The sequence below is a fragment of the Pomacea canaliculata genome, linkage group LG2 (assembly GCF_003073045.1).
Source record: "Pomacea canaliculata isolate SZHN2017 linkage group LG2, ASM307304v1, whole genome shotgun sequence".
Lineage (NCBI taxonomy): Eukaryota > Metazoa > Mollusca > Gastropoda > Architaenioglossa > Ampullariidae > Pomacea > Pomacea canaliculata.
Window position 1 is genome coordinate 35,554,758 of NC_037591.1, and position 20,989 is coordinate 35,575,746.

At 41.2% G+C, this 20,989-nt stretch overlaps 1 protein-coding gene across 4 annotated transcripts in view; it reads left to right on the forward strand.

Moving 5' to 3' along the window:
- LOC112557287 (sex peptide receptor-like) overlaps nt 1-20,989 on the forward strand; it is a 149,781-nt gene that overhangs the window by 89,303 nt on the left and 39,489 nt on the right. Inside the window, exon 1 of one of the 4 annotated variants that reach the window (XM_025227049.1) lies at nt 7,866-10,844. The exons of the other annotated variants lie outside the window; for them this stretch is intronic. The gene's annotated coding sequence lies outside the window, so the exon portion shown is untranslated. Of the gene's footprint in view, nt 1-7,865; nt 10,845-20,989 lie in introns of those variants that run through there. 4 annotated transcript variants of the gene reach the window in all.

A 20,989-nucleotide genomic window follows, 5' to 3' on the forward strand; every position in this document is an offset into this window, starting at 1 on the left:
TACACCACTGCGATAGAATCTGCCCCGCGATTCACCCATATTTCTGACATTAACACCGAGAACCTTTCTCGTTTATTTGTTGTTAATGTTTGATATTTTTGACCCGCCCTCTCCCCTTAAAGTGCTAAACTTAAATCATTAACATGGTAATCTAATGCATCAGCTAAAAGCGTGAAGGCAGTTACATATAAGTGGTTCATCGTGTTTAAAACGCGTACCACACGGTGTGACTATCCCGCCCTCGCCCGTTCTGGTCTTTTGGTCCTTAGTCCTTGGTCCTTGGTCTTTGGTCCTTGCTCCTCGCTCCTTGCTCCTCGCTCCTTGGTCCTTGGTCAGAGTCTCGAATGGACGTCCTGTGGGTCTGAAGTAAATCATACTGATCACACTGCGACACTATTTCTCTAAAACAAAAAATAAGTAAACTGTTCAGTCTTAAGAGATTCTGAACCTACCGTGAGAAAAATCATTTTTAATCTTCACGGTTTTTAATTCCAAAAACCTGTAAAGAAAAGAAAAAAATTGATTGTTTCGGCTATTAAGAATGAGAAGAATTTTTTTCAATAAATTTGCGTGGTTTGGATGATGTATGGCTACATTATCTGATCCTCATTCCAGCTGGCAGTTTGGGGAATTTTTCGCAAGGGGTATTGCGTTTGAAATTACCTTTAAAAAATTCCCTTAAATTTTTGTCATTGCTTTCAGCAAATCTGACAAAAATATCGCCAATGCGAATTGCATGCCATGATTTAATTCGAAAGATGACCCTTTGCATAACGTAGACGTGGATGTGCGGTTCTGAAAACGAAATTGCTTTCAGTCGTAAACATGACAGAAAGAGCATTCTAAAGGATGTGATTCTGAGGATTATATCTCTGGGTAGGCTTGTTTATTAATAAAGAAAGCTGGTGTTCTGGAGTGTACTCTCGCTATTATTATTATCGTAATGCTTCAGCTGTGCTAATCGTTACTGTAGTTTCTGCAATACATTCTACGATGCATTAGCTGAGATAGTTGTTTACTAGGAGGTTCGTCTGCAGCGTGCATGTTTACTGCAAACTAACAGTCGGAGAAGCCGTTAAGGAGGAGACTTGTCGGAGTACATTATCAACACATCTTTTTTTAAGGTAGGGCTGGAGGAGAACGATTATGGAATGTACGAGGCAGGGGTTGAGGATGGTAAGAAAGTGCCAGTTAACGCTATTATTTTTCAACTGTAATGAGACCACCATGTTCACGAAGTGAAAAGTTTCTATGGGAGGTTTGACTAGTAGGAAGACATATGAACCTCCATGCAACCCCCCGCAGCTTGAAGTCGAACACTTACCGACACTCTTGCATTCCTTTTTACATTGCCTCTAGCTTACCCATAATTTGTTTGTTTCTTTCCTTTTGGCCAAGAACTAAGGATTTAAAAAAGGGAAATGGGTTCAATGGACTGAAGATTAGTAGAAGAAGCGAACTTGAGTGATTCACTGTGTCTAAGGCACGACATGGAAGGGACAGCTGAACCCTTTCCTTCTGTCACTTTCCTTCTAGACAGAGACTAAGTGAACATGGGTGAGCTGGCTAGCCACAAGCTCGTACATGTCTCGAATCAGCAGCCATTTGATTCACTCTCAAGAACACTATCAAGCCTCTCACCAAGGAATCCAAACACACTCCAGTCATCGTCCACGAACGTGGCCTTAACCCAATGGGGCCGTAGTCATGAATGAGGGGCGAGGAAGCCGTGGGGTAACTTAGAGAACTTAAAGAAAATCGTCTTGTTTCCGACTTTAAATAATGCGGCATCCAGACTTCGTGGACACTATTTCATGTTTCTTAACCCTAGGACATCTTTGTCCCCGCTCCATAAGTTCAGCTCCAAGAGTAAGGCAACCTCTGTGGAGTCTAGACATCGCTTCAAAGCTTCGGAGACAAGACGCTTGTCCTCAAGTTTCCCATGTTGCCCCGGGGCAAAGGATTTACCCTCACTTCATAACTACGGCCCCAGGACAACTACAACACAAACCTCAAACAGTGAAAAATGGGGTTAAGTGGTTGACGTAGTATGAAAAAAGAAAAGATTCGAAAAAAATGTGTTGTTTTCACAGATTCTCGCAAACAAGGGAAAGCAATCTTCTTCCATGCCTATTATTACTCGGACATAATGACTCAAAAATAAAAGTCATCCTACGTTAAATATTTGGAATGTTGTCTGCTGCACAAATAGATGGTTTGTAGATAAGAAAGTCAGAACAGATAAACAGATTTTCAGCTTGCTGGAGTACACAACATGCCGTTGTCCTTAAAACTGTTGATGCTAAGGACTGAGTAATACATCATAATTAAACATTTGTTTAGTAGTTTAGACAGCTTAAAACACATCCGGAAATGATCTCACGTATTTAAAATAGCAAGCATAATTTTCAAAGATTTAAAGTTTATTTCTGTTGTGAAAATCAATTTTTTGTATCAACTTATACAGAGTTGGCTAAAACGAACTTTATTCCATGAAGACACTCAAGTAGCTGTCTGAAGGATAGAAAGATATTCAGACCATGCGTTTGTTCATTTTCATGGTACTATCTTTGGAAATAACACATACATTTTAAAATATTAACATCTGTTTAAGTGAATAATATTCTGCATTAGCCAAAAGTATGGATCCCTACGTTTACCCACGATAAAGTTAACCAGAACAACTTAGTTTCAAAGAAACAGGTTCTAGACCGTGTAAGATCTCATTTCCAGATGAATATACTTGAAACTCTTCTAGAGGAAAGTTTTTAAGAACCGATACATCTCACTGAAATCGCGCTAAGTCATTCACCTTGACAGGTTTTCATGTGTACAAAGTGGCTTTTTCTTTTTCTTTTTTTTTTTTTTTAATATTTTGCTTCCAGCTTCCAAGTGATGGAGAGGTTCTTCGATGCATTGCCCACATGCTGTAATTTCACAGATGAACATAAAATCGCAAGAAAGTCTTTTCTGTGTGTTAATTAAAGCTTGCACTGTTTCAGCAAACACATTTAAAATACATTAATGAGGGGAGATAGGAGCAGTTTCATGGTAGATATTTCGGTGGTTCCGAGGCGTGATGTCACACATCTCTAAAAACACTTTCTAATCTCTTCATTTTCTTCGATTTCTATCTCGTTTCTGGTAATGGAAAAGGTCAAACGACTCATCCATTTAGTTCTTACGACTGTTTGTGTCACCATAACAATAGATAAGAGAGTTGGCACTCAGCCAGCTTTGTACTCAGCGGTCACGTGATAAACTGATCTTTGTAGAAATTTCTTTGTAATTTCCTAAATCACTACATGACCTCAACAAGCTGTAAGCACTGTCTGTAGATCATGTTACAGGCGTCTTCTTGGCGAAAAGTACGAGAGGTTCTAGAACAATTTGTGTATATTTTTCCAAAATGAATAACACTGTTTACTTTCCTACGATGGAGGTAAGTAAATTAAAACAAAATACATCAACGGTAGCATGTAACCTCCTGTCCACTGCAGTCCAGTGATCAGATGGCAAACTTTCTTAAGAATGTGGCTGAAAGGTACCTGTAAAGAATAAAATATTCATGAAATGTTACTGGATGATTAGAATCATGCAACTAATAACTTGAACACGTTTGGAGAACCGAAGTATATTCGTATAACTTTTTCATAAAACAAAAAAATTACTTGTATAAATGTTTAGCGAGAATATTTTAAGAGCAAGAAGCATGTTCATGTAAAAGTTAAATAAACTCGTGTAAATCCAGCAGCCCGTGGTAAGAAAACTGCAAAAACATCGCAGTAAACAGGTAAGACGTCTAGGGTCTGTGACAAGTGCTCGCCCTTTGCCATCGAGTTATCGCACCACAACTGTGCAGGTGAGGCGCCATCTGCCGGCAAGGGTGTCGTGACCAATTTCCGGGTGGCAAGGCTAGGCTCTTAAAATAGATCCCAGGCTCAGTTACTACTGGAGACGAAAATTCCTCAACAAGCCTGCACTGGAAGCAAGGTCGGGTTATTAAATGGAAGGGGAAGGTGGCGGGCCGGAGGAGAGGAGATGAAAAATGTCCGTAAGCCGGACGTCCTTCCATCCCACTTGTACCATTCCAACTGTCCTGTCGTTTCGGCTTCGGTGTAATGGCTTCTTGAAACTGATTTGATGCGTCCTCACGTTGTTCATAGCAGCTCGTGATGGAGAAAACACGTGCCGCAAGACCACTTTTCCAAGGAACTCATGGCACACTTTGTTTGTACAGGAAATTAATATTTTTAAGTGTAATTTCGAAGTCCTTCGTAGGGCAGGAAAGGTGGCAGATCACATTTTGCCTTAAAGCTGTAATGAAGACAAGAAATATACCTTCAAAGGTGGATAGTTTTCTTAATGTGTAACACACCTGGTGGGAATGCGCTCGCACGAACACACAAATGCGTCTGCATGATCCTCATCTCTTTTTTTTTTTCTTTCCGACTTGATTTATTTCTCCTGCACTTAGTTTATTTTAGCATTTGTTACTCCTCAAGGAGGATAGGGCCGCAACAATTTCTCCTGCAGATTTGTCATAAAAACCTGTCAAAGGAGATAAACGAAAACAAACAAGAACTAACGAGAGCTAGCAAGAATTTGGATTGGTGTTGTTGGGTAATGGACCAATGGACCTCACGCATTTTCCGCAGATGAGTAAGTATTCTCAAACTCGTGGTAAAACTTTTTTTTAACTTTTCATCGGTCGAGGCCTGGCGAGACTCACCCTACACTAACCAGATCACCTCGTCTTGTCAAGATACCAAGAAACATTCGAGCTAAAAAAGAATAATAAAGCACTTACATAGTGCATCCCCCCAACTTGGCAGTGAGCTCATTGTGTTCAATAAAAGAAAGTAGCACTCACTGGATATTTTCACACGTATCCACACGCCTTCTTCAGCAACTAAAAGCTAAGTAATTGTAGACTTCAGTGCCCACCAAACTGAGATGCTCAGGACATGTGACTGAATAATACTGTTGTGGACTACCAGATGTTGGTGTCGCCCTCTGTCTCTATTAAAGGGGAGGTTTTGTAGCCGTTGTGTAAATGCTTTCCTTCCCTCATCTCTGGGACTACCGGGCCTCGAAACACAAGATGGTGAGGTCATCCGGGAAGAAGACATGCCCACTGTTTTACAAATGTTCCCTTACCGGCGAGGTCTCCAATCTTCTTTTAATATTAATTTCAGTTTCTCGCATATAAACTTGGTCACATTGATGGCACTCGATGTGATAGATTGTATCTGACTTTCCCAGCTTGTCTTTGAGTGCCACTTGTATGCTGGGAATGGTGTTACACGACTTGGCTTTAACAGTAGTAGTACTGGAGATGGCTTTTGTGATACCTTCACCTAGGGGTCGGTGACACATCCCCGCCGTGAGGTTTTTCTGCTGAATGTAGGGAAACATTGTTTTCTTTTTGCTCCCAGGTAAGCACCATACCAATTTAGGCTAGCCAGAAATGCTGACCGCTTCTTTCGGGTGCTGCTGTTCCTCAGGGCTTCATTCGATTAGCAAATGATTTTCGTTGGATTATGGTGAGTGCAGCTCACCCCAGTTTATGTACGAGAGGTTGATGACACTATCACACTAGAGGTACTCATCGGTTTGTGGTAGACACTGAAGGCCACCAGTCGTGGCTTTTGATGATCTTGGTGTCAAGCATGGAAATGCGATTATTCTTCTTGACCTCGTGGGTGAACTTGATGGCGGGGTGCTAGCTGTCAGTTAAATGGCCGGTGAACTCTATCACCATGCTTTTGTGCAGAAAAAACATGGCGTCTTCCATGAAGCGGCACCAGTAGCGAAAAGAGTGGTGAAATGTGACCAAAGCTTTCCCCCGAAATCCTCCATGATTTGTAGCTATGAAGGTCTTTTGTTTAAATTGGTGTCCTATGGCAAAAGCCAATCAGAATTTAGCAGTTTTCTCAGTGCCGGGCGCAAACCAAGAAAGGGTTCATGAACTGGTTTGTGGAGTTTTTCCACTGTCAGCGTCTTCTACGAGCTTCACGATTTCAGCTTCATTAGCATGAAGAAAGATTCATTTGACACAAATAGAAGTTATTAGCCACTTTCATGGTTGCCTGCTCTTGTCGAAGTAGTAATTTTAGGTAGTGGGTAGAGGAAACAAAGGAAACAGATGACATTTAAAGGCAATACGCAAAACATCACTAGGCACATTTCTTATTTTTCCAAAGATTCGTTCTTGTGACAAAAAACCATTAATTGTGTGACAGCTTTATGGATATTTATTATGAATATAATTATGACTCTATATGTTGTTCCCTCCACCGACTGTTATTTCGGAATCAATGCCTGCGCCGGAGCATGCATCTTTTTTTACATTACTTTTCTCCAATCTGGACAAAGAAGTTCGAGCTGACATTGTAAGCAGTTGCTTTGCGGGTCGCGGTGACACTTGTGTGCTCTCACTTTTATGCCCATGATGCATTATTGGAGACCTAGATGATTAACACAATTAATTTGTGTGAATATCCTAATACAAAATGTCGACCTATACTGTTGAGTTTGTTGTCAGCACATTCTCTCTTCCTTTCGCGTACAACACAACACAGTTTTTGTCTTTCCGGTTGTTAAGCTTTTACCCTCTGGAAAGCAGATAATACTAACTTTTCTTCTGTCTTTTTTAACTGTTGCAGCAATTTGTACCACATCAGGGATCTTTCTCACCCTTTCTCTTTACGTTCATGTGTCACGGTAAAAGCAACTGACTGGCTGACCCCCGTTTCCGGTTTAACTACCAACCAGCGAGTACTGCGCATGCGCTGAATAATTAAGAAATACCTTCATTGGGCTAGCAGATGATTCCATAGTGCTGTCTGCTGATAGTTCAGCACAAGAAACAAATACAGTAGCACAGTTACAAGATAAATAAGTCAGAGAGAAGAGGGAGAGAGAGAGAAAATAAGACCACCTGGTAGAGGTGTTCACAAACACCTAAGCCCAACCAGGAGAGCTTCCAAGGTGGTCCCTGTGATCGGAGGTGGTGTTGTGGTGTTAAGTGTACTTAGTTGTTGATAAAACTAGCATTAGCCCGACGTTCGTACATTTCATAGAGAGAAAGAGGGATATAGGTATTAGAGGTATAAACGTTACAAATAGAACAAGAACCTAAGACAGAAATAGTGTCATAAATTAAAAAAAAAAAATCTTATGTGGACGTGTACCTGATTACCGATTCGTATTTGGGGAAGCAAACACGTCTTATTGTTTGTTTGTTTACCTGTGACATTTGAGATGGACTGCGCTCTTAGAGTTGAAGAGCAGAATGAAGTTGACAAAACAAAATGGAACATCTCAGCTAACCCATGTGTCAGACAGCAGAGACACCCTGGTGCCACTCGGAGATGCGACCTCATCATTCCGAGTTATCTCCCTCTGTGCAAAAATCGTTCACAAAACTAATTTAGTGATTCTGAATTTTCACTAAATGTCTGGCTTCCTTTTTGGTAGAACTGCTTACTTTTCTTGTTAAATTTTAGACATTTCTGTCGACGACAGGACCTTATTGAAGCAGGACGAAGTGGGTTGTCTAATTGATCCTGCTCGTTTTTGAAGTCAGAGCCGGGGTCGAGGAAGATAAGTCCGGTTTCACATCCACCTGACGTCTTCTTCGCCCTTTGACCTTTGTAATTTCGGTGAGGAGCATTAAGAAGCTCTGCGTGGGAGCACAGGAAGAGGGCGAGAGGGGAGAGGGCTCCACTCCACTCAAGTGTTCACGTTTCATCTCCACCCAGGTGCCGGTTTTTTTTTTAACCGCAGTGTTGTGTTTATGAAATGTTCCGCTACGTGTGTTCGCTTTTGATCATAGATGAGAAACCCGATGGGGCAGAGGTTCGGTGCTTGTTAGTAGGAAGGCGTGGTAAATTCGGACCTCACCTTCGAATCATATTATAGAAATGAAGTCCGTAGGGGAAGCATCCTGTAACACGCAAGTTTAAGCAGCAGGTAGAAATCCACCATAATTTAAGGGAATCGTGAGCAAATACAGAAGACGGGTGTCCAGTATGGCGGATTTAACCGCCTACCTATCAGGTAAACTTGTATTTTATATGAAGCTTGGTTTACGGAGGTGTGTTAGCCATCCAACTACCGGCTAGCTTGGGTACAGCCTGACTTTAGTGAAGTCGACATTGACCTAAAGCAACCATCATCTTGATTATACATGTCTGCACTGACTTTCTGGTTCACTTCCATGGGTGTGGATGTAACATCCTTTCCGATTTATAAAGAAGATCAGAAGCAAGAAAAAATAATTATTGGGGTGAAGGCATACTTGTAACATTCCACTTCTCAAAGTCTGTTTCTTAGGAGGATAACGGAGCTAGTTATGTGGAGCACATTGCCATGCTTAGGTCTATTGTGTCATGAAAAATGTTTTGTACTTTACTTATTTGTTATACTGCGTTTCATTGCACGAGCTGTGTATAAACACGGAACAGGTAGACGATACAGTCCCTTGTGTATAAATAATATTTGTATACTGTGGAGTGTACACTCTACCCCTACCCTTCTCTCTTTCACTCTTTCCTAGCTATCTCTCTATAACTGCTTCTCTGTTTTTCTTGTCTCAGTTGTTTTCTGTAGACTTCCGTCTTCAACCACTGATGCAACACAAAAAAGCCAAACTCGTGTATACATGCAGGCATCTACAGATATACACATGCGGCCAGACGAATACAAACACGTGCGCACACGCATACACATACACACAAGCACATACACACACGCCCACACACACATGCGTACACGCTAACACACATGCATAACCGCACTCACACACACAAACGCGAATAAAGCAGCGTTCTCAATCATCCAAACGCAAACAAGATGTAACATGTAGCACCTCAAACTTCACGGAAACCACGCAAATCATCTGGTCATAGCTGTCTTAACGACGAGTAAACTTGCAAAAGTCATCACATTTTTTTTTTCTTTCTCTTTTTCTCTCGTTCTCTCTCCCTCGAGTGTTCCTTCTTTTGTCGATGATGAGCCGCGAACCCTGAAACTGGTTTCGTGATCATTACGCGATGGCATTTTCACAATCGAACCTCCCTATTGTTCTTCTTTTCGCTTTTCATTTAAAAGTAGATCCGTAGTTCAGGCGGTGGCAACGGAGAAGCGTAAGTCAATGTCAGAACGTTAGACTAAGGTCACGGGGTCACGTTCTGTCAACGCAAAGCCTGGAAACGTTTTCTCGCGCGCGTCGTCGAGACCATCGCTGCCCAGTCGGCGATTCAAATGGCTCGCCCTCCCAGACCGCTCGCTTAACTAGCAAAGCTATTAAGGGGGAAAGGCGATTGAGTAACTGCCTCCCGTTGGGCACGTGTGTGTGTGTGTGCGTCCATCATGCGATCGAACGTCGAGAGCCCGACTGCCGTCTTCTCAACAAGTTCTGGAACAATAAGGTTTCTGGAGTTTAGCAATACGTTGTGGTCTGACTATCAGCAAAGCCAGCAGCAACAGAAACAACAGCAGTAGCTGTGGCAGGCAGGCGTTCGCCCTTCACCCTCACTGGGTGAGGCTGGAAACGGTGCTTGACTGGCAAGAGAGAGAGAGAAAAAAAAAAAAGACTGGCATGCAAGCTGTTTCTCCGACTCATGGGACACCACGGCGTTTAACCGCACAGGCACGCACGCATGCACGCACGTGCTCCCACACACACACAGCTTGGTCTTCATTGGTCTGTCTAATACACTTGTTTCGACGTCATGTCCCACCTCTGCGGTATCTTCCACATTCGTCCAATTTGCGCCCGCTAAACCAACAGCCAGGAACTGCATTTCTACATGGACGGTGGGAAACATTGCGGGAAGTCTCCCCATCGCTGCCAGACGCTTAGCAGGAGGGAAAAACGCACTTGTTGGTACCGAAGATGAGTTGTAATATTCCCTACCCCTTAAAAAAAAAAACTAACGTAAAGTATGGACGTTGTTAAGCCAGTGGTAAATCAATGGGCAAATTAAAGCCAACTTGCATGCTAAGCCAGACCGCTTCTGGCTCAGGAACATGAATGAGGGATTTTATGGCACCTGGTCCGTAATTAAAACAGACGGATGACAGTGTCTGTGTAAGCCAGGGTTCAGGTGTCAGGCTCAGTCTTCTTTATCTGTATGACCCTTTCCGGCCTGCGAGCCTGGTGGACATAAAGAAGCATTTCGCCTCAAGCGTTGGGAGAGTAACCATGGCACGAGGTGACGGTTTTTCGATGAAACATCGTCGACGACCTGCGATGTGTCGTGATCTCCAGGGGTCATTGTACTGAGCTAACATTTCTCTTTCTCTCTCCTGCCGGAGGGTGTGTTGTTGCTAATGAACGCTTTGGCGATGACATCCGCTTTAATTACATCCTGAAGTGGATGGCAACACTGTGTGTGTGTGTGTGAAATCTCTCGTGTCGTCAAGGAAACGAGAAACGAAAGAGGTTCCGCTCGGTGGTCGCGGCCTTCTCGAAGCTGCACCAGCATGGTGGCGGTGGTGTTGTTGGTGGTGACAGTGGCCACGTTGAAGGACAGCAGCGACGACACTGACGGGGGAGCGGGTCCGTAAGGACAACTGAGTCGCCGCAGCCCTCCTCCTTCGTCCCGCAGTCTGCTGCAAGTGTGCGCCGTACGTGTTTCTCAGATGGAGGACGCGACGGCGAGGAAACAGATATCGACGAAAAGAGGTGGGAGCGATGGAAGATTCTGTGTCGAGGCTTGCGATAAACAACTACTAGAAGAAGGGTCAGCGTAAGGTGTGCCACGCCACTCCGCGTGAACCAAGGGTTCAAACTCACTCTTTTCTAAAGAGGCGGAAAAAACGGAGCCAAAATGGTAAGACTTCAACCATCTTGTTAGTTCTTTCCGTTAGAATATGCAGTAAAATAACAAGAATATTGTAATTTTGTTCCTCTTCTTTTGCTTTTTCTTCTTTCTCAACAATTTCTTCGTTTCTTGTTTCCTCTATTCTTTTTGTTCTTGTCTTCGCTCTCTTTTTGTCTTTACATATACCTGCCATCCTGTCTGCGTTTCTCTGTCTTGAATCATGCTATAATCTCATCTATTAATGCATTGTATTACACATTGCAAAAGAGCCGCCATTGTAACCGTTTTTTGTTTGTTTTTTTTTTCCTTTCCATTTGTCGGCCTCTATTTTCGTTCATTTTCTTTCTGTAAGTAATATTTTTCGTGTCCACTTTTAGTCGGCCTGTTTTTGTGGCTCTCTCTCTGATACACGACACCTGTCTCCCTCCGGCCATGACTTTAGAAGTTTTCTTTCATGGCCAAAAACATTTTTGCCGCCATTCATGCCCAGCTGCCATTCAGTTTCTCTGGGTTGCATCATTGACTTCTTTGCAAAGCCTGAGATGAGAAAGCAGAACAAGTACAATCAGTTGAGAACAGCGATGCACATTATTACATTCTGTCAACAACCGTGTCCACAGCGGACTAAATTTGCACCTGCACATTCCACACATCAACATCATCGTTGTTCAAACAATCGTTGTCCACAGACTGAAAATTACTTCCCGTAACCCTACCTCCGAACTCGTAATCGTCTCACACCCTCCTCCAATCCTCCAGCAAGAGATGCACAAAGATGGCCACCGTGCAGGAGGATCACAAGTGCAGATGACTGGACTTTTTCTTGAATGCTTCACTGAATCTCTGTCAGAACGGACTTTCCGGTCCGTTTAATTGCGGCTTTTTTTATCAGCAGGACGGGATCAGTGCAAATGTGCTTAGTAATCTATGCTCGGAAAATACGACTTTATTGATTGGTCCGTAGGGTCGAGAGGACCGTCATCTGGTGTCGTGTTGTTTGTCTTCGTTCCTGGCGTGGAAGCAGAGGATTCCTGTCAATGGAAACACCTATATACACACACGGTTACTAGGCGTGTGTCACGTTCGAAGCCGATTACTGTTTGCAATCCAATTTTTGAAACAAAAATATCTCATGATTCCTCCATATTACATCCGAGTGAACGAATAAAAGTTAATGTCAGTGTTCTCTACTTTTCTCTCTTGCTTATAATCATTTTTGTTTACCTATACTCCTCTTTATCAGCCAAGGAGCAAAAAGTAGTAGTCATACTCGGTAACTGAGAACCTCTGCACGTATGTTACTTCCTTCTGAATGAAATGTCATCAAATGATCCAAACACAAAAATGTTGACTTTATGCATTGTGTTGCCTCCTTTTCTTTATTCACATCGTCCTTCTCCACATCTTCTTGAAGACAGTATGATGCCTGCTTCTTAGAATTCCGGACTTACATTTCCGGTTGTATTTTGATTATCAAGAACAGTGGAACTCTTTTTCTGTTTCCTGCATTGCAAGATGTGTTTTCCCCAGTGCAGGACACAAAATAAACATTAAAGAGGTGAATTTTTTAAAAGACAAATGCAGGAAGGTCGGATTCTCCCAATATTTGTGTCAAAAATCGAGATAAGGGAGCTAAGTTTATAGTTCATTAGCTCCACACTGCGCTTGTTTCTTCAGCTCCTTCAGGGGGTGGATGAGTTTTCTTGTATTGTCTGCGATAACCGCTGTCTTGTCATACATGTTGTTGTCAGTCGTTATTTTATGGATGTGAAACCATGCAGCATTTATGAATCACACCTGGTTGGACTCCGAGTTTAAAACGCTCTTATGCATTAACTGATTCGTTCTTTTTTTCGGTCCTTGTCAAGTTTAGTTTCTTTTTCACGGGAAATGTCTGTAGACACAAGGAATAGCTAACTATCCTTATCCAATCTTTCCTGTGGTGTCTACATATCTCACTAATAAGAAATATACTAGATGTATGTCATTTGTTAACAGTAAATGGACTACCTGAATATAAACAGAAAACGTGAAATGTTGTCTCCAAAGAGAAGGAAAATACTCACAAGCCATTATATACCCAAATTAATCAATTTTTTTCAAATCTCAATCAAAACTAGATAGATATTTCTTTTTATGTTTTTTTTTTTGTTTTGTTTTTTGTGAAAAGCTATTTTTATTGTAGTCTTACGATAAATGATTCTAGATTTTACCTTGAAAGCTTTTACTAAATTAAAAAAAATAGCTAACTGCCACATTTCATTATTTGGTAAATCTCTCATAGCAACAGATAGCCTTAGAAAAATAAGCTTTGCGTGAAGAACTCTCAGATTATCCTTTCAAAAACCAATCAAGCAAAAGTATGCGTTCAGACAGCCGCACTAGCTTTGAATTTTGTTGCACTTACATGAACCCGGTGGTGTTTTTTCCCCTTCTTCTTGTTGATTTTATTTTGCTTTCAGTAAAATATTCTTTGCCATAATTGAAATTTTGTTTTAAGTGTATTAATTTAACGGTTTTTAATCTGCTAAGCTGCCTTATACTTCTTCGTTCTTTTAAACAGATAATTTTTACAGACGAAGCAAACAAATAAAATTAATATTTTCGCTAATTTAATTCATTTACTTTCTACTCTGACGTGGGAGTAACGACCCCGTGGCAGTTCATGAGCGCAATTTGATCGTAACAGACATGAGTGGACAAAACTTCTCAAAGTTTTCTCACCAGAGTTCTGCATTCTTCAAACAGCTAGGAGCGAATCACGCCAAATATTCTCTCCTTCAGATTGTGTGATGTTTGGTCATCACTTTTTCCGTCCTCTCCCATGCCCTTAGCGGCCGGGCGTCAAGTGAAGGGTTTACTCTTCCCTTTCAAACATCACGTATATTGTATAAAATGGCGGGCTAAAAAGTGGGCGGTTTGACGGGGGAAGCTTAAAGACTTTACCACGTCTTCCAGTTTCAGTCTGTTTGGCGATCACCCAAACGTGTCTTTCGAGAAGAGTCAAGATTTCTAGTTAATATTTCTTTTACCGAATTTTCCGTGCCAGGAGAGATGGGGGGAGTGTTTGTGTATTGGGGAATGAGGTGGGAAAGTCTGGGTAGAGGGAACCGTTGTGTTTGATCAGTTCTTTGGTTGACGCAGTTGTGCATTGTCGTTTTCATCAACACTAATCTTTTACTAATTCCTGAAAAAAATAAAATTTTATTTTTTTTAAATGCTACTTCGATAATAGAGGTAGATTGCGTTATAAATTGTACCGCTTACATATGAAGTATCCAGAAGATATCAAACCCTCGTTAAACTCGATCCAATGCTAGCAGAAATCTCGTGGATTATTTACTTTTTCTTTAATTCTTTTTTTTTTTAATTTTATGTTTTTCTGAATCTGTTCTCAATCCATATGATTATGCAAGACACAGTTTAGCTGCTTGGAAACTCTTCCTTTATTCCCTGTCAGCAACCATCCGTGTGTGTGCCGAATGCCACAAACAAAACTCAGGCATTAAACCCACCATCACAGTCTTAAAATAGACTGTTGGCTCTAATTTTGTCCCACCTACCCAGCAGCTACAAGCCCACCCGCTAGAAAAATGTTGTGACTCGCATTATCTCCGTTTGGGCATGTCTCGGTATCTTAAACATGGCGGCATTGGATTTCCGTTTCCCTTTCCTGCTGTGACTACTTCTCCTGATGAGAAGGTCAGCAGCAGCCGGCCCCACGTCCTTCAGCATCCCGTTGCTACTGAGTGATGTTGGTGCACGTGTGTGATGTCTTGTGGACATCCGTGTTATCTTAGCAAACTGAACTGAGCCATACGATCGGGGGGTAAGAACGAAATTCAGCACATGGACCTCACAACTTTTGTCTTATCGCTGGTAGAGTCTTCACCTCATCAAAACAATACTTCATCATATGCTGTATAAAAATGTTTACATTATACAGGACGCAGCGGCTTAAAACTTTCGAAAAAACTTTATTTTTGGATAAAGAAACCTGGTATTATTTTCTGGTTCTATTCTATATTCATTATTGAGCCTCTGTTGCATTTTCTTATTTGTTATGTACATTTTTGTGCATTTGATTTGTTCTTCTGACATTTCGGCCCAATACAAGATGAATTCCTCTCCCATCATATGGAGCTGGTTGATACGTGAAGTCTTGTGGACAGCCGTCAATATGGCAATCGAGAGAGAGAGAGATGGTTAATACGTACAGTTCTGTCTTAAAATATTGGACAAAGAGCTGGTTTTTTTTTTTTTTTTTTTTTTTTTTTTTTTTTTTTTTTTAAAGTTTGTGTTAACTTAGCAGAGCAAACAAGTTGCTGCATTCTGTCGAAGGAACTGTTCACTGAATTCTCTGCTCCCAAATCGCTTCCAACCCCAGCCATGACATCTTCATCCAGTCTGGTGTATTGTTAGCTCCAAATGCACCCCATTGGGATGTGCACACGTCCAGTAAACTTTACCTATCATCCGGGTAACTTTCCCCAGAACTAATCCTTTCAGTCCCAACAGGCAGGATAACTGCAACTTAGCCGTCTACATGAGGTGGTGAGGATCGTCCAAAGGTACTGACTCATTTCAAGAGGAGGTGCCCTCCCATCTCGCCCTCCGTACGTCTTATCATTTTGCCCTGCAGACTGTTATCTCGAGAGCTGTCTCGCCTTGTTTACTGTTCACAATAAATAGTTTTTGCGACTACTGTTCATGCGTGCTTCTGGTCTGCTTCTCGGGGTTTTGTTCTCTGTAAATTCTCAAGAAACCGCAGTGGTTTTCTAGCTTTGCTGTAAATTTATCTGGTTAAACATTACCCTAGAACACTTAGGGTTAGTGACCGTCCTCAGATTAAAGCTGTTTGTACCTCAAGAGAAACATGAGTATGCTGACATATGTCCTCTCACGTATTTTTATTTGAAGAAAAGTTATCTGAAGTATGTATAGACAATTTATTTCTGTTAGCGGCAAAAGACAAGTTTTCTTGTTAGTGCAAATGTTAGATTTGCACCTACTGACCTCTACACCCAATTGTTTATGTTCCCCGACTTCTTCTATGTATCCAGGTTTATCTGAAGATAAATAACTTCAACTTTCTTTATCTAGAAATATTTCAGAATGTTGGTTTAGTGAAAGAGGCGGTGGTCTCTCTTTCACACATAGGACTGAAATTTCAAGACTATTTTAGACACTTTAATCTCTTTAATTTTAGATAAACCAAAATTTGAGTAAACAATGACAGATCATTCAAGGATTAGTTTGTAATCATTAAGTTCAAAGGTTTCGAAATGAATCTTTAAGCTTTACATACTACAAATAGGGGTCAGTGTATGTCGTATAGGATTCAGATTGTGGTCTGACTTTGAAATACTATCAGCAATCGATAAACAATAATTCATCAATCAGCCGTTTGGTAAGATTAAATCATTCTCTCAAAGGAACACAACACTCAAGATTTTCATGTTCTCTTAGTTACCATGATTTGAGACCTTTACTGAAGCAATTCATTTTGGCTTCATTCTTTCACAAGTTTATAAATATCGCATTTCAAGACTCCGGCACAAACGTCAGCATTAACCAAAAATAGTGAAAAGACAAGAGAAGCAGCCGGGAACGGATGAGACGAGCAGCGGTAATAAATACTAGGTGTGGCGTGTCTCTGATGCTGATGCTGGCAATGTGAGTATGGATCGCATTCGCTGGAGAAGTTCTTACGATGAACGTCAGCACGTGGAGCACAGATGCTCACCATACAGCCATACAGACTCACAAACAGTTTGACTCAAGTATCAGCACGCTTGCACACACACTTGAAAGTGCAAATGGGGCACAATGCGTGGAATGTTTTTAAAAATTTCTCTCAGAATGATATATTGCTTCCCTTCTCAAATTTACTCTTCTTTCTTATCTGAATGTCTTCGCTGATCAATGGTTGGAAGTCAAGCAGCAATGGATGTATTACTTTTTATGTATAGTGTACATAACATACAGAAGGTGGTTTGTTTTTTTTTTTTTAATGTAGAAGTTTGAATGAACGACAATGAGCTGTTGCATACAACCAATATTTTGAAATCCTTTTAATTTTTTTATTACATTACTTTCTCAGGCTTGCCGTTAATTCTTCCATGAAAATATTAGATTGGTCTGCCAGAATCGTGCCTGTCAGGTTTTTATGTTTGGCGGAAATAAAACATTCCAAGTTAAAGCTTCCCTCTCAGGTGGAGGTAGATTTTAGATTATGTGCTCAAATAAATTCTGAAGAGAGAGGTCTTACAATGATTGGCTTGAAATCATCTGTGAGGTCCCTTTTGCATATGTTTATGAAATTGTGCCATAAAATCGTTCCTGAAAGTGAAGGGAATTACAAGACTTAGCTATTTCTATGCGACAGTGTTGGAGACTGCCACCATGTGGAACATGGGCGTTACACTTTATACGTTTCCGCCATCCTCCCTACAAGTTTACATGCAGGGGGAAAAAAGTACGCCTACAAGAGAATGTAAAGGACCAACCGGGAATAATCTTGTTATGAATATTTTACTATCAATAAAATTTTGCAGTACAGAGGGTGCCTTGATAAAATGTCAGTGGACAGGAACACGCACATAAAACCTAAGTGCTGATGCAGCTGGAGTCAAATCCGTCTTTTCCCTAGTTTCTCTTGCTCGTTCATCTCCTTCCTGCCTGCATCTCTAAACCCCGCAGATCATGTTTTTCACTCCACCCATTTCTGTGTTTCTTTATTTTCCTCTCTCATCGACATAAAACGCTTCAGCTCAGCTCTCTGTTACACACATCTGCGCATGCGGCCCACACACGCACGCACCCACGCACAGTTTGACACACATACACTCACACACACAAACGTGAACCTGCGGGAATTATTTGAATTTAAAAATCAAATTGTGTTTAGTTTCTACACAAGGAAATTATGTTGTGACATTTATGTTAAATACCATTTATTTTATTTTATTATTGTGTGTTTAGTACACGTGCTTAAATCAAGAGTCGATTGGTTGCTGCTGGTCCACACGCCACCTATGTAACGACAGTTATGGCGGATTAAGACAGATTGCTCGACTCTAGCCGTCAGTTAGGGTTTACTTCTCGTCCGTCAGCTGAGTCCTTATCACACACCAAGGCCTGCAACCAATCCGCCGCCACCCTCCCGCTTAGCCTCTCATCCTACCCTCCACACACCCTCCGCAACACCTGATCGTGTTCCCAGGTCTGCGTGCTTGAGAGTCGAGAGTGACGTCATTTATGATGTGACGTCTTTTACGAGTGTGATGATGTTTATGGGTGGGAAGGAGCCAATGGCTGTGCGTGGGTGTGTGGATGACGTATGTGTAAGCACGGACTTGTATTACTGGACTGCTGGCAGACAATTTTTTCAGGTTAACTATTAAAACGAGGCATGAGACTACAAAGCTTCCGGTTTAGTCACATTCTTTGTCTAGGCTCGCCGAGACTAACAGCGGAGAACGGAGAACTTCGCAAGAGGCTAAAAGTTGGTCTTGGCAGAGAGACAGCAATCCACCTATACACGTCCATGGTGTAGGTGATGGTGAGGCGGGGAGGGTGAGGACTGTAAAAAGCTGGTGATGGTCTGTCTCTCTTTCCCCTCCTTTCCCTCCTATCCTTTCCCCTCCACCAACAAGCCCTTTACCCTTTTAACCTTTATCCTACCTCCGTGTCCATGCCCCAACATTCCCACATCTCCATCCCTAACAGTCCCAACAAAACCCTCTTCAGAGGTTCTTTCCATAGAAACATCATCATTATTTCGTGATTCTGTGTCTGGGGGAAAGTGAGGTTGTGAAGGTGTCTGGGTTCTGGCAGGGACAAGGCTCATTAAAGTTTGCTTGTCGTGAGATACTTTCGTGATGTACTTGTTAATGTGCTACCATTCGGTTTTGGGACGTGAAATCGACATATAAATGAAATGAAGTGGATGACTAGATGGATGGATGTAGCAAGGTTGGTATGTATAGAAGTTGTATACACGTACGTAAGCGTTATCAATGTAGTATAATTTTGATAGATGCTGAGATGTATGTGGCAGATTTCTCTTTCTCTGTGTGTGTGAGGCACAAAAGTTTATAATATATGTTTTATAATTTTTTTTAATTAGCTTTCTTAAAAAAAAGTTTTGTTTTCGAAATGTTCCTCCTGTTCCTACCATTTCTTTCTGGCACATTCGCTGTTTCGCTTTTTTAGATGCTGAAGCTTGTTTTCCTTGCATTATCGCCCTCACTTTTTATACGACCTCGGCAAAAGTTTTGCGCCCAAAGGAGAATCTCAGCACCGCAGGGTCGCAGAACCCAATTGCAACCTTTACATTAGCTGCTCCTTCTCATCTCGCCAGAGACATCTTTTTGAGGTGGGGTTTCTTTTAGGAAGCACTGACATCAGAGCCAACAAAAGAACAGCAGGAATTATTTTATTTTATTTTACAGCAAATGACAGTTTGTTTACAGCTGATATAACCCTTGTTATATTCTTTTTACTTAATTAAAGCTGATAAAATGTTTTTCCATTTGTCTTTTAGTTACTCTATAGTTTGGTTACTCGGTATTTCTGTATCTAAGATTCAAACATGAAGTCGCATGCAGGTTTCTTCCTCAAATTTCTCATTAGTAGTTTCTCCAGCTACGTTGAAATGTAAACAACCATTCATAAAGGTCATTCTGGTGTAGACTACTATATTTTCTTCTCATCTAAATGTGACTGAGATTAAATGTACCAGTACGACCCTATCTCTTTCTTCTTATTGTCTGTCGGTTAGAAAGGTTGTCGTCTATTTTATTTAATTTCGTAAGTTAAAACCATAAAAGATGGCTTGCTTAGAAGTACATGGCCCCGTGTTTAGAAGTTTAGAAAAACAGTCTTTAACAGATCTGGTCGACAAAGGAACTTTTGTTACTGGCAGCAGTAACATCTCCATTTAGTTTTCTTTATAGTCTCGTCATCTTTGTAGCCCCGGAACCTTTGGCCATCTTGGAGTCAGGTGTTAAAGACCTCACTTCTCCCCTGCGCCAGCTTGTGTGGGAGTATGCATCTGCCTTACTAAAAAAATTGATATGTAAAAAAGTGTATATGGTTTCCAAGAATGGTAATAACAGGATGTGAACACGACACTGTATATGTTTGACTTAACAGTTGGAGTATGCAGCAATGTGAAATTTGTGTATGCATTTGTTTCGTGAGTGAATGGGACGGAATGAGGTACATCCTTATTTTGTACTTCGATAGGGAGTTATTGTTTAATATTCTGAATAACATTTCGTTATTATTTATCCCTTTTGTACATCACTCACGACATAGACTATACCACGTCTTTTTTCGAGCACAAACATTGGTGTCGTTAAAAAATCCACAACCACAAACCTGACTTCTGACCTGCATCAATAAATTCAGTACAACTCTGAACTATACTGTGGCCATAGAGATATCTCTTTAGTCAATGTTCCTTGTAGTTTCCTAATTTGTTTTGTTTATGTCAAGGAAACGTTTTTTAATGTTGTATTTAGAATAGGGATGTAGGGCACAAAAATGTCGAATTAAGCTTTGAAACTAAAGCACAACATTGCCTGCGAGAAACAATTAAGAAATCCCATGAGCCCCAGTTAATGCGCCATCAATGTCTGAAAATGGTCTTGTCTTCCTTTTTCGTGGCCGTTGTCTTGTCCTGTTCTCCAGACGCATTGTAATGCCAACCGGGTCTGGTCATAAAACTGTCAAACAAAGAGCTCTTGCTTTATTTACATGACAAAGAGTACGGAATCCCTCCTGCTGTTTATAAAACCAGAGAAGCGATTGTAGGTGAGGCAGGGCCATGGAAGTTTGTGTCGTAAAGTAACATGACTTCGTCGATTTAATTTGTAAAAATGAGAAATGCTACTTTAATTGCAATTGTTGTGTTTCATGTTGATGTAAAGATCTCTTTCTCGTTCTCTCATTCTTTTATTAACTTAAGAGGCAGTCTAGATGGATGGTAGATACACATTGAGAGAGACTGGCGTGTCAGGAAATGCGCTAATCATTTGGAAAGAGATATTATAAACTTAATCTTATTTATTTTTTGGGCGGGTCCTGTTTTTCCTCACTCTGGATTCTTTTTCTAGCATAGCCTTAATTGTAGACTTAAAAAAATC